The following is a 13,860-nucleotide window of genomic DNA, read 5'->3' as shown; positions in this document are numbered from 1 at the left end:
AAAGTAACCAGTAACTAAAGCTGTAGTGAAGTAGAATTCTAAAGTTGCAGTAAATGGAAATACTCAAGTAAAGTACAAGTACCGCGAAATCGTACTTAAGTACCGTACTTGCGTTATTGTACTTACATTCTGCCACTGCATACTGTTTATACCAAGAGCTCTACCTATGGATCTGCCCTGAATTATATTGTATTTCTTTGCAACTTGTTAGAGAAGACTGAAGGACTTTCCCATCACTAACTGAACCCAGAACTGAGCTAAACTGAACTTGACTGTACTGTAAGAGAGGAAGATCAACCAAGATCATTTAATCATTGCACAGTGGAAAAGAGTCTTATTTTCTTCTGGAGTGAGACTGACCTGATGCATTGTCAGATTGTCCTCACACTCTAACATTTTCACATTTGAATTGTGTTGCTGTGAAACCATGTGAAAAACATCCCTGTTCCCTTGTACAAAAATAGCTCAGATCCTAACATGTATTCTTGGATTTGGCTGGTCTTATTACAGTGCTACACTGTGTGCAGCATGTACTTTACTCTTAAAGCTGAAAATATTCGCTTTTCTTCTGAAAGCATTGAGCTCGTAAGATAGTGCTGCACATTGCCTTGTCACCCTCAAGATAAGGACCATGGGAACAAGCATACAGCCTTTGTGCATGTAATGTGAGGGCTCATCATCATCAAACAGGCCTGTGAAAAACTCTGCAGACGGCTCTTCATTGGTCGTCTTTGGCTCTTTGTCTTTCATCGACTTTCTTTGCCCTTTTTTAGTCTAGCGAGAGGAAGAAAGTAGGATCGGTTGTGAGTTTCATCTTCTGAAAGGTTAAGATCAATATGACAGAGGGCAGCTTCTGCTTGATGAACTGATCAGTGTAACTAGTAGCATGAGATGAGTGTATGTGTGAGTGCACAGAGGAAAGAGAAAGTGAGGAGGAAATTAAGCTGCAGGTTACCCTTATGTCCAGTAGAGGGTAGTAGTATTCCATAATCAACTCCTCCGGTCACCTCATGCTTCTCTCTTTCTTTTTGTCTCTCTTTCCTCTTCTTCTCTCTACTCCCCTGCTTCCACCAACAGCTGACGAACCTGTTGACTGAAGTTGAAGAAGCTCAGATTCAAAGATCTTCCAATATCTCGTGTGCGGCCTGTAGTTTCTTGCGTGGACGTGGGCTGCTGTTGTCATTCTGACCCAGTATCCTGCTGGAACTCTGCTGAATCTATTAAATCTCCCTGAATCACAATCTCTGGTCTCAAACTCTGCTCAACAGATGTGGCCCCGGCCATCAGTGGAAGCCTTGGTTGAATTCAATTCAAACATCAGAGGTCTTCAAGTGCCGTGCGTGTGTGTGTGTGTGTGTGTGTGTGTGTGTGTGTGTGTGTGTGTGTGCATGTGAATAAGATTTGAAATGAAAGTTAAATGATCCTTGTGGAGGAACACAGTCCCTTCAGCAGCCTCAAAGATAAGAGGAAGCCAAAAAGAGATGAATGGAGGTAATAAATAATTGCAGCAAGCAGATATAATGTGTTGTATTTGTGCATGCAAGCATTATGTGTGCACATGCCACGTGCACTTATGTATCTGTGTGCGTGCGTGCGTGCGCGCGTGCGTGCGTGCGTGCGTGTGTGTCAGGGTTTCTGGGATAGATGGAGCCCTGTCACTGTGTCACCATGGAGATAAGAGAAGCCTGACAGCAAGGGAGAGAGAATGACAGCTTTCATATCAATCATACTGACTTATAACTGCATGTGTGTGTAAGTTAAGGGGTTAGGAAAGGGCATTACACTGGGATCGAAAATAAATCAATGTCATGTGGTTTGTATGTCAACAGCTGCTGTCGGTTTGGCCTCACCTCTCGCGGTAATCTCTAAACTCCAGTGACCACACGTAAACTCACACACACACGATGCACTGACACACAAACAGACAGATGCCAGTGTATGTCACCCATCTCTAAGTGCCTGGACAACACCCAGAAGGAGAGAGTTGGCCAAATGTTGTCCTGGCACAAAAATCTACATCTTTCAGCTTCACTCTGATCGAATTCTCTCTGTCTAATTTACTCTCAGCTCAACTCTATATTTACTCAGAAACCCCACCACCACCACCCCCCACCCAATTTCTTCCCACTTCACATCCCATCCTCTCTCTCACTACATATTCACTTTCGTTCCCAGCCGCCAAACATCACCCAACCCAGAGCCTCAGTGAATCCGTAAGCTGATGCAGCGTATCTGTGAGGAATTGGGAATTCAATTGGAGAAAATCAGGCTTTTGAGTTTTCGGCCAGATATTTAATTATGGGAGTGAATTATAGCTGTGTCACTGCAGGGACACAGTGGAGAGGTAATGTGACTAAGTAAACAATAAATAAGCACTAAATAAACATAAAGTCAATGCCATGCTTGATTAGAAACATAACACCCGCTGCTGCCCTTGCTAAACCTCCCGTGCTTACTTGCTTTAGCCAACAAAATCCAAATACCTTCCACTCTATGCATGTGTCTTTGTGTGTTAATACCTGGAAACATATCACTAATATTATCTGAATCCCTTGCCCTGCAGCGAATCTCAGACAGTAGCTGAGAGAGAGGCCAGTGGCGAGATGGAAAGATAGAGAATGGGGGGACTTGGAAGATATGAAGATAGACATCTAACCTCCACTGTGATTAGGTACTGACCTCATAGGCCTGCTGTCTGCGCTGATAAAAAAACAGGAAGACGCACACACACACACCCCCTCTGTGCCCTATCCCTTATTTTGAACTCAGTAAATCATTTGATCTTATCAGATGTTCATTCATTTCATTTCTCTCTTGTCTCCTTCGCTCTGGGTTTTCTTGCTTTTCATATTTCTGTTTGTTCACCCAAAAGCTACGGGAAGAGATAATCTCGCTATGATCTGTTCTCAGCATCTATTGTTCATGCGGCCTCCCTCTTTTCCTTTGTTCCACTGAAAATGTTTTCTTTAAGTTAAAAAATAAGTTCAGACAAGGTAAACTCGCCGTATCTGAAGTTGGCTTCAGCTCCGCGAGTCTGATACATTTTCGCTTGCTTTGAATACAAAATACTTGCTGATGTCATTTTGCTGATTCACCTCTTGAGACACAGCATGAAGAAAATCAATCGCCATTCTAAGAGCACAGTGTCTCTGACAGGAGACAACAGTGGACACCTATGTGCATTAAGTGGTAAGTGATAACTTTCAGTCAGTGAAAAGATACTGACACCAAATTTCATGAGCGATGCTTTTTCGTGCTGCCGTGTTCCTGAAGGCCTCATCTGATGTCAAATAACTGCGTTACCAAACTTGTCAGAGATCAGATATCCTTACTGTCAAAGATAACTCATTTTAAAGTCTGGGTTAACGCAGGGGCTAACAGGGTTATCTTCTCTCATACTGTATATCTGTTGCACCTACGCATTCGAGCATGCACGCGCATGTGCAGACAGATGCTTGCACACACCTCCATTGAGCCAGTCAGCGAGCTCTCCATCATTGCCGGCGGTAGCCCAGTGCTCTTTGGTTGGTTGCAGGTTGATGGATGAGTCTCCCTTGAGCAGCTCTGTTAAAGCGCCTCTCTATCAGGCTGCAGCCGCATGGGCCCTCACATTTGATTAGATCCCAATGGAAGCCAGTTGCTCCCTGTCATCAGTCATACAGCATAGGCAAGAGATGCAACGGAAGCAGCCATTGGAGCACAGAGCTTGACACGCTGAGGAAGCCATTTCGGTGCAAAGAGAGGATATTATGTGACTCGTGTACAACTTCGTCTCACATGGGTGGCGCTGCACTTGGCTGGAGAGGAGAGATAGTGTGAGGGAGAGGGATGCTCATAAAGAGCGCAGTGTTATTTCCATTCTTCATGAGCTACAGTGAGAACTGAAAGCCTCATCCGAGATTCTATCAATCAAATTGCCCACCTATTCATTTAAATTACACCTGAATGAGAACGAGGACCATTACAGCACTTCAAAACTCAAAAGCCTTCTGTCGCTTTGAGTCCGTCTCTGTCTGCCTCTCTGTTTTCCCCTCTCTCTGCATCTTTCTCTCTTCCATCTCTCATCTCCCTCCATTGGTATTTACATGTCAATGACTTCTGTGTAAGTGCCTTTCTCTTTTTTTTTTTGCTTCCTATTTACATGTCAGTGGCTTTCGCTGCTTGATGGTGCTGCGTCGCAATGAAAGTAATTTGCTCTGTGACAGTCAGACCATTTTATCAGCTATTACTCTCATCCATTCTGGTCAGTGAATACTGATGACAATGAAATCAGGGAGCTGTGAAGACATTTTGCAAGCTCTCGCGTTAGTGACGCTGGTATGGCTTTCACGTGGTCCCACTCACCTCTAAAAGTGTTTTTTAATTATATGCGTTATCTTTGTCCTGTCTTTGTTGGTCTTTGTTAAACGATGCCGTCGCTTCAAGTCTTAATGCGAGTTAATTCCTTTTGTGTAGCAAGTGTCTGCTGAACAATTCTTTACTCTGACTTCTCATCTTGGACGCAGTTGGAGTGTTGTTTATTGCTGCAAAGCTGCCTGGTCACAGCAGCATTAAGTCAGGCCTGACATTCTTTATGAACTACACAACAATGTGAAAGCCATTACACTTCCAGTAAATTGCTTTGAAAAACTTGATAGTTGCACAAAAAAGCAATTTCAGCATGAAATCATGGTACTTCCCAGTGAGGGCCTGGAGATAAGTCTCAACTGATGATGTGGTTTAAAAATAAAGACTAATTTCCTTTTAATCAGCAGCATAGACTGCGCCGCCCAGAGTGTTAAATCACTGTTGCAGAAGTGATTTGAGGGTGGGGGGGCGCAGAGAGGATGAGATATAGTGATGAGACGGTGCCGACGTGCCCAGGGTCAGCAGCTCACATGTCTGGATGGACAGATGCACGCATGCACTCTCACTCTCTGCTTTGTTGTTTTTAAGAGTTCCGTTGGCCATTAATGATTTAGTTTTACAGGCAGGACAGAAATATGACTGCTTATGACTGAAATATTGATGGAGTTGCATGAATTATTAATCGGGCTGATTTCTGGTATAAAGATGCAGTTGACCTACTGTAGTCAGAGGTGAGGTACAGTGGTCGTACTGTTTAGTTCGATGGATGGCGCACACTCGCCTCCAAGGCTTTGTGCAGTGTCTGTTTGCGTGTGCGTGAGTGCGCCTCACCCAATGGCTTTGTGAGACTGCGGCAAATACTCATCTGTTCCTCGAGATATGCATGTATGGATGACAGACGGCTGCGCTGAGGTCATCCCGCCGGTGATGTGTTTATTCTTTAAACAGCCACACTGTCCACAGACTGTTAGTCAGCTGACAAAAGTAGCAGCCCAGCTACGATGCACAGCACCCTTTGCCAAAACAACCTGCACGCTTTTAGATCCGTTTGTGTTTGTGCTGCCTCCAGATGAATCTAATTTGGCACTGAAGAGCGGGAGTAGTTAGTGCAAATCTTAGTCTGCTCTTGGATCTGGCAAACAGAGCATTGGCGTAGAGACATGGCACATAAACAGTCAAAGCACTGCTTGTTTTGATGGAGGTAAAGGATTGATTCATTTTGCTTACACTGAACACATTTACCTGTTTGCTCCACACGCAGTACTTTCTCTTCTAATCTCCTTGTCTCCTTCCCTTGTTCTCTTAAAGATTCATAAGCCTTCAGGTTGTTTTTCATCAGTTTGAATATTCACAGTCTCCTCTTGCCTCCTCGTTTTGTGGCAGTTAGTAAACCATCACATTGGGTTTCACTGCTGGCTGAGTTTTTGGGCTCTTGAATGTCCTTTCTCAACTCCTCACCTCGTCCTCATCCCTCTCTCACAAATTAGTGGGGCATTGGATTGATTTTTCACCCTCTCGTTTTATCTTAACATGACCCTCTGCAGAGCATTTGACGATGTTGGGTTTTTTATGGAGGCGTGATAGATAGATATGGAGTTGTGGAGATGAGTTTGACTCGAAGCTGGAAGCAAAGGAGACAGTAATACATGCTAATGACTCACAAAAATGAGGCCCTAGAGGTGCACAAAGAGTTTGGGCGACAGGAAAAATGTCCAGCGTGAGGAAGGACAAAGAACAAAAGGGGATTATTCTGAAGCATTTAGGCCTCAGCTAAGTTTGCTGGCTTGGGCTGCTTTGTCCTTCATGTGGGTCAAGAGGACAGGGATGCTGGGGGGAGGGGTAAACAGATAGTATCTTTCCACTCAAGGGATGGAGGGAGGCAAAAGGGATAGAGAGGTAAGTGCTGTGAGGATGGGAATGGAAAGATGGAGGGATGGAGATAGGAGTGAGTGGTGGAGAGACACTATAGAGGGTGGGATGCTGGGAAGAAGGAGACTGGGAGGAGGAGAAAATGGAGAGGTGTTTATTCCTCTAATACGAGTTGGGAAAAATATTTGTCAGCTAGGATGGTGAAGACTTGTAGCTCTGATTCCATTTGTTTACATTCAAGTTTTCACCCCGATAGATACAGATGTATACACTGTATATAGCAAGTAACACACAAGGTGAGCAGAAACCTCTCCGCTCACAACAATCTTTTACAGAGCTTGTTCAGCGAGTCAGTTGCATTGTGGGGCACAGGGTGAATACCTGGGTTTAGATGGCAGGTATAGATGAAACAGATTTAAGGCTGCAGAGAGATTAGCCATAATCTATTGCTGAAAGCAGGGAGCTTTGAGGAACATCATGCACAATGGAAGTCTGCAGAATTTTGATTTAGGGTTTGAAAAGAGGATATACGTGTCTCTAAATGATGAGGTTGAGTCCCAAGCCTTCAGCTAATGGTTTCCAAAGGTTTATTGGCAGCAGCAGTGGCACTTTGTTTTAGATGCAGTATATCACCTGCTCAAGCAGTCAACAGACATGAGACTTATCACCAGATCTGTCTGAATGGCTTTCAGGACATACATGGGAATGAGTGCAGGAGAGGAATGAAAATGAGAAAGACAGGGCAACGGGAAACCGAAAAGTGTTAGTTAATGTGAGTGACAGGAAGGCATTAAGCACTGGTTGAGCGAAACCACAACTGGTGTCTGGTGTTCGATTCCACCCGTGGATACTGGATATGCCTCGCTATGACCACCTGTGAAATCACAGCACAGAACATTTGAAGCCTTTAGGCAAAGTACTTGTCTCTTCAACAATAGTGTTTTCATAACCAGCCAACTGGGAGGAGATCTAAAGAGAGAGGCAGGAGCACTAATCAATAGGAGAGGGTGGACCGGTGTCAAACGGCAAATAAACAAACAAGCCATTATCCTGACACACACACACACACACACACACGCACACACGCAACCACACACCAGGATATGTAACAAATGCAAAGCCAAAGACACACAAAGGCGCACTCTTGGTTAATATCTAATAAAAAGTGTTAATGTGCATGATTGTATGCAAGTGGCAGAACAGAAAGCAGCTCACTCTTATTCACACTGACTTCATCCGCTTCTCCTGTGCGTGCATGCATGTGTGTGTGTTCGTGTGAGTGTAAACCATTCACATGCAAACAGACAAACTACGTGCATGTGTCAGCTTAGCAGGTTTTTGATAAATGTGGGTGTATGTTTTTTTTTCCTGGGCAGGCAAAAGAAAGTGAAAATAAAAGGAAAGTGGGAGCAGAGAGTGTGGCTGGTGTAAACACTGATATTACTGTATTGATCAAACCCTCATATCTGGTGGCAGTTAGATGGCCCACGGGCGTGACTCCGTGTGTGAGCGTGTTAAAGTGATCTGTGCATCATCTGTTGTGTATGCATGTGTGCGTTTGCCTGTGTGTGCGCGTGCTTTATCTCTCCCCCTCAACAATGTGTGTGTGTGTGTGTGTGTGTGTGTGTGTGTGTGTGTGTGTGTGTGTGTGTGTGTGTGTGTGTGTGTGTGTGTGTGTCCATGTGTGTTTGTTCTGGGCAGCGCTGGTGACAGAGCGAGGGAGGGGGAGAAGTGCTATCGATTTTTAGCCCAGCCATGCTAGAGAAAGATCTGTTTGGGTGGAACTGTGATTACCTCCCTTTCTCACCCCTCTCTCTCCCCCCTTACTCTTTCACTTAGCATACATGCAGTATCTATCTGTCCAATGTCTCACCCGTCTCAATCGTTAGGCCTAAACAAAGCGTGTGATGCGCTCTCGCTGTCGTCTATTTCTGGATGCCAGCAAGCCTGGGAGAGAATATGTTTCAAAGTTTCTGCAGCTTAGAAACGGTGTGTTTATATTCTAAGTATACCACACTTACCACATTGGGATTTTGTGTGTTTGTGTGCATCCACAAGTGTGCGTTTGTGCGTGCGTGCGTGCGTGCTCTTTCTAAAAACAATGGCAATAGTATCTGAGGTTTTAAAAGATTTAGGAATGAATCAGTTGCCTGGTTACCAGAGTCTGTTTGTTGGGTTGCCGTTTGCATGCGTGCAATTGCAGACACACACATGTAACCACACCCATATTGTATATATGCACCCACTCACGTGCACATACAAACATTTTTCAATTCCAGAAAGCATGGATGTAATGTATAATATGCCCCGTTTACTTTGCCAAGCTTAATCCTGACTGCTGAGCACGACTGGACTGACTGGTGCATTCTGAGGCCAGATCAGTGTACATCTGTCTGCCCGCACATCTGTCTGTCTCTCTGCTCACCAGCTTGTCAGTCCTCCTCTCAGCCTGTTAGAACGGAACAGACGGCCACATAAAGGCAATCTGTGTTTCTCTGTGTGCGTAGCGAGATAAACAGATAAATGATTAGTTGCAATAGAGGAGAGGGAGTCTTAGTGTCATCATTATGAGGGAGAGAGGGATCGGGATTAAAAGAGTGGCATTGTGTCTAACAGATTATTGGGTCTGTGTATGTGTGTGTGTGTGTGTGTGTGTGCCTGCATGTGTGGTTGGCTGCTTTTCTCATTACAGGATTAAAGAGCATCTGGTTCAATGTTCCTACTCAACCCTGCCACTCAAAGTCACCGGGGAAATAATACACTGTTGTCTCATGTAGGTGCACCGCATGGGCTCGAGTCCATCTGTCTTTGTATCTGTGTGTGTATGTGTGCACATGCCACATACATGATGGTGCGTGCATGTCAACTGGGAGAACAGATATGGATTGAATGGAACTGGACATGGGCAGAAATGAAATTGCTGTGTCTAGAGGCTGTGTCACAGAGAGTGGGGAAGCTTGTATTGGGGGCTCTGTGTGAAAAACTCTTGACTCAAATCTATTTCTGGTTATATAATGAAAGGTGGACTGTGAAGGGCTTAGCTGGATCTGTTGGTGAGTACAAAGCCAGGAAAGTGGTCGAGAGAGTGATGGAAGGCAGACAGAGAGAAGGGAATGAAGACTAGTGGATAGATAGATAGATAGATAGATAGATAGATAGATAGATAGATAGATAGATAGATAGATAGATAGATAGATAGATAGATAGATAGATAGATAGATAGATAGATAGATAGATAGATAGATAGATTAAAGCTCCATAGTTATTCTTCATGGACAGTAGAGGTACTAATGCTGCTATTGATTTTCTGTCTAATTGGCCCATTGTGGGACGTGGTAACACAGTGCATTACAGTAACAAGTGTCCAAGCAGTTTAACAACTGACGATGTAAGCTCATTTCTCTGACCCACTAACAAGAAACACAGCAATGTGCCAACAAAGGCAAGGAAGAAGAAGACCGCAAGAAAGTAAACACGGGTGCAGACAATGGGGGACTTGAAACATTTTTAAAAAATTTGGCTTGTAAATATTTTATGAGGAAGGAAATGCACTCAGCATACTGAATGTTTACATAAATTTGTTTGTTTACAAGACATGCACCTTTATTGAAAGTACAGGCATAATAAGATAACGGCAAAAGGAGACCACTCTGGAAGAGAACAATCTGGTGTTTCAGGTAAGCTTTGAGATCAGTTAGTGTCTGTCCTGTCACACAAACGCAGCACAGACACACACACGCATGGACACACACTGGTGGTGCACTGGCTGTTTGGGGGAAATCAACACAGCCTGCAAAAACACTGCTGATGAGATCTACTGTGTGGATGTTTTGATGGGCTGGCAGAATTGCTGACAGATCACGTCTGTGTCTCTTACTAATTTCAAACTTAAATTGAGCGTCCAAATGTAAAATGTATGCTCATTATAGCACTGTAAAGGATTCCCACAATGGAAAAAGTCAATGTCGTGTGCATCATATGAGCTTCCCCAGTGCAATGCTTTTAATAGATGTGTTGATTAGAGTTGTGTGGCATGACACCTGTCAGTGATGACACACAATGGTTGTGATTTACGAGCGTCTGAAGTCTCCGTTTACTGTGATAATGCAAATAATTGAAGGAGTTTGTTATTGGAAAAGAGTGCACAAGGGAGTTATCTGAGACACAGCTGTTGCAGTATATGAGCCTCAGACATCAAATCTGAAGATTTAGATTTAGTAATTTTTCTATAACATTATGTGAATGCTGAGCAGTTTATTCAAATTCTGCTATTCCATCATTTATATGGCACAAGGTATCACTTTACCATTTAGTATTTATGAGCAGAATAAAGTATAGCAGTATACATATATAAACATTATAGTGCACTGTAAGATTTCGTACGTGTGTGTACTCGTACAGCTGACTGTGTGTACATCAGTTCTGGATGCTTCATAAGAGGAGTTATAGCTGTTAAACAATTATGTAACCAAAGAAGCTCACCACATGACAAACATTTATATACTGCTCACAGATGTTATCTATTTAAGGATTAAAGAAAAAACTTAAACTATTGAAGAGATGAAAGAATGAAAGAACCTCTGGGATTTCTTCCTTTTTTAAATGTTTTGATTTATTTTTATTTTTTTTACAATTAACTTTCCGTTTCACCCAACCGAACCGTTACACGGGCAAGAAATAGAATAAGTGCATACCTTAATTGTGTAAATTGTATTTTCATTTGTAACTGACACAACAATAATAAATCATTGTTGTTGATGGTGGTGCTGGGCTAATAAGAGTTTGTGTCAGTATTTCTATGCGTTTGTGTATGTGTCTGTTTATTGCCTGTGCCCCTATTAATCAGAACCTATCACTTGTGCCTAATGGAGATAGATTATCAAGCAGAGGGACGTGACTGTCCCTAGAGAATGCTTGGTTTCTGTGTGTGTGTGTGTGTGTGTGTGTGTGTGTGTGTGTGTGTGTGTGTGTGTGTGTGTGTGTGTGCGCGCGTGCGTGTGTGTGTGTGATTGTGATTTAGTAAATACCCCAATAACTGCGTGATTTTCTGCTTGACTACTAGAGCCACCATCGTTTGTGTCACCTGCCCCCGATAAGGAGGTGAGGCTGTGTTTCTGGAGACACAGAGGTTAAGCACACTCATTTATTACACTCTCCCTGTGTGTGTGTGTGTGTGTGTGTGTGTGTGTGTGTGTGTGTGTGTGCGTGTGTGTGTGTGTGTGTGTGTTTGAGCATAATTAGCTGAGACTATGCTTACTGGCGCACTCCACATTTATTTCCCAAACAAACAAGACTTTAACAGCACCTGCACAGGCTTTTTCTAACCGCCCGGAGGTAAAAAAGAGTTCGCCACCAGCTGCAGCAGAAAGCTTTAATCCCTCAGATATCCCTATATTATCCTCGCCGCTCAGGGTGAAATATCAGCTACATACTAATATTTCTCCCCTTCTTCCTTGAAACATGTCCTTGCACGGCTCCCTGGGATACCTCTCGGCCTCTTTGTAACTTGGAAGCGTTTCAGGTGTATTCAGCCGAGCAAAATTACCACATCAAAAGGCTACAAACTGCAGATCACATTAATTCGGCAGGAACAATATGACGTGCGGTTTAGTGACAATAATAGACCTAAACAAACTCCAACTGATCCTTGCCATGCATAATCTCATACTGACGTGCTCTCGCAAGGAAACACACACTTGTGTAAACCCATTTTACTTTCATTACGTATCACTCACAATGGATGAGAGCCCTCATTTCACAGAGTGTTGCCACAGACTTGATATGAATATCTTTTGAACATGGAGACACGCACACACACACAGAGAGAGAGAGAGATTCTCTGGGCTATTCATTTAACCAGTTCTATTAACATGCATGAGTCAGGATGAAATTGCACATCAGACAAAAGACATAGAGAGATTTGAGATTCTTCTAAACCAGAGCGAGAGGTGATCATTTTCTACTTACTGTTTAGACATTTTTAAAGACTCTCCAATGAAAAGGAAGTTTTGAAGCTTTATTAACATGTCCATATGGTGTCTTTCAAAACACTACACAACACATCTGGGCATGTCGGCCTTGGAACTGCAGTGTAGCAATGACAGAAACATGGATTCAGATTCAACAGAGTTTCAAACAGGAGTAAGGTACCAATCCTGTCAACATGGGTGCTTATACAGTGAAATGAGGGGTATCAGAGGAGAAGCCAGGTGTAATTACACATCATGTTTTGCAAGCTAAGTTTCTCGATTTTCAAAATGATGGCAGACGTGTTCTGTTTGTGGTTGCCAAATGGTCAGCCTTCATTTTTAACCAAAGGATCTGATTATCCGAGAACCAAACTTCCATAGAAAACATGCTTCGCAGGAGCCATTTCCCACAACACTTTAGAAAATTTTGCATCACATTTTTTAAGTGTCATGTTTTGATTGTTGATATTTTACTTTACGTTTTATGTTGGAAGTTTTCCTCATGTGTCACCTTTTGCTTCATTTCCTGTGTTTTCCCGCCTTTGTAATTGTTGATTGGTTTCACCTGCCCCTCATTTATTTCACCTGTCCCTCATTTCTCTTCCCTCCCCGGTGTTTTTCCTCAGTCTGTGCCAGTTCATCATTGTACCTTATGTGTCAAGCTTTCCAGCTCTTCCCAGTGTTTTCCAGCTTTATGGACTACTGCTTTGTTTGTTCCTGGACCTCGCTTGTTGTTTTGGATTTTGGATTTGTTTGCCTGTTTGGACTGATTTCTGGATCTGACCTTTGCCTGCCTCACCTTCTGGTGAGCCTTTTAATTGCCCTTTTTAGAATAATTTGAATTGCACCTGTTCCGCCTTTGCGGTCCGCATTTGCGTTCAACCCTTTGCTTCCTTGTTGCCCCTCTCCGCACAAGTGTGACAAACAGATGGATTTTGCCATAAAACTTAAATGGAAGCCTGATGCTGTTCCATCCACTGATCCTGGGGACACAGCAAGTACGAGCCAACATGTTGGTAAGTTTATTTTTCTTGTCTTTCAGCTGTTGACTGAGCCCAAACAAATCTGCAGTGTGCTGAATAATGTTTGTCTGCTGAGTTACGTGATGATTCATGTCAAATACTGACATTTTATATGGCTTTGGAGTGTTGATGAAGAAAGTTTGTCAGACAGAACCTGTCTGGCTGATTTACTCCTGCATTATTACTGGTCATTGTGTAGCGTACAGCAGCTAGCAAAACAAATTACAAGCAGAGGTTTGTGTGTTTGATGAGCAGGTGGGTGGAGATAGAAGCAGGGACCATTATATCCACACACATTATAAATGGAATGTTTTTTATATATATAAAAAACTTCTAAAGATGCAATTTTGGTGAACGCAGATGAGTTTCTAGGGGTTTAATCAATGCCAAAAGAAGAACTTTAATCTCATTTTGACAATTCTTTGATGGCTGCACAGAAAAATTTAATGAAATGTGGTCCAATGTGTTTTTTTTGGACCGGCGATGCCACTTGAAGGTCAGCTGAAACAACAACCAAGTTTTCTTGTCTCTAAGGGAACAAAATGCTCCAAATACCAAATCAACAGCCTCCTTATGTATTGTTCCATCTTCTTTCTTCTATTGATTGTCAGCTGTCTTCTGGGTAGTCAGACTTGCTGATGACCTTTTGAAAT

This window comes from Chaetodon trifascialis, chromosome 2, assembly GCF_039877785.1.
Source record: "Chaetodon trifascialis isolate fChaTrf1 chromosome 2, fChaTrf1.hap1, whole genome shotgun sequence".
NCBI classification, from domain to species: Eukaryota; Metazoa; Chordata; class Actinopteri; order Chaetodontiformes; family Chaetodontidae; genus Chaetodon; species Chaetodon trifascialis.
The sequence above is the reverse complement of the archived record's forward strand: the minus strand, read 5'-3'. Positions refer to the sequence as shown.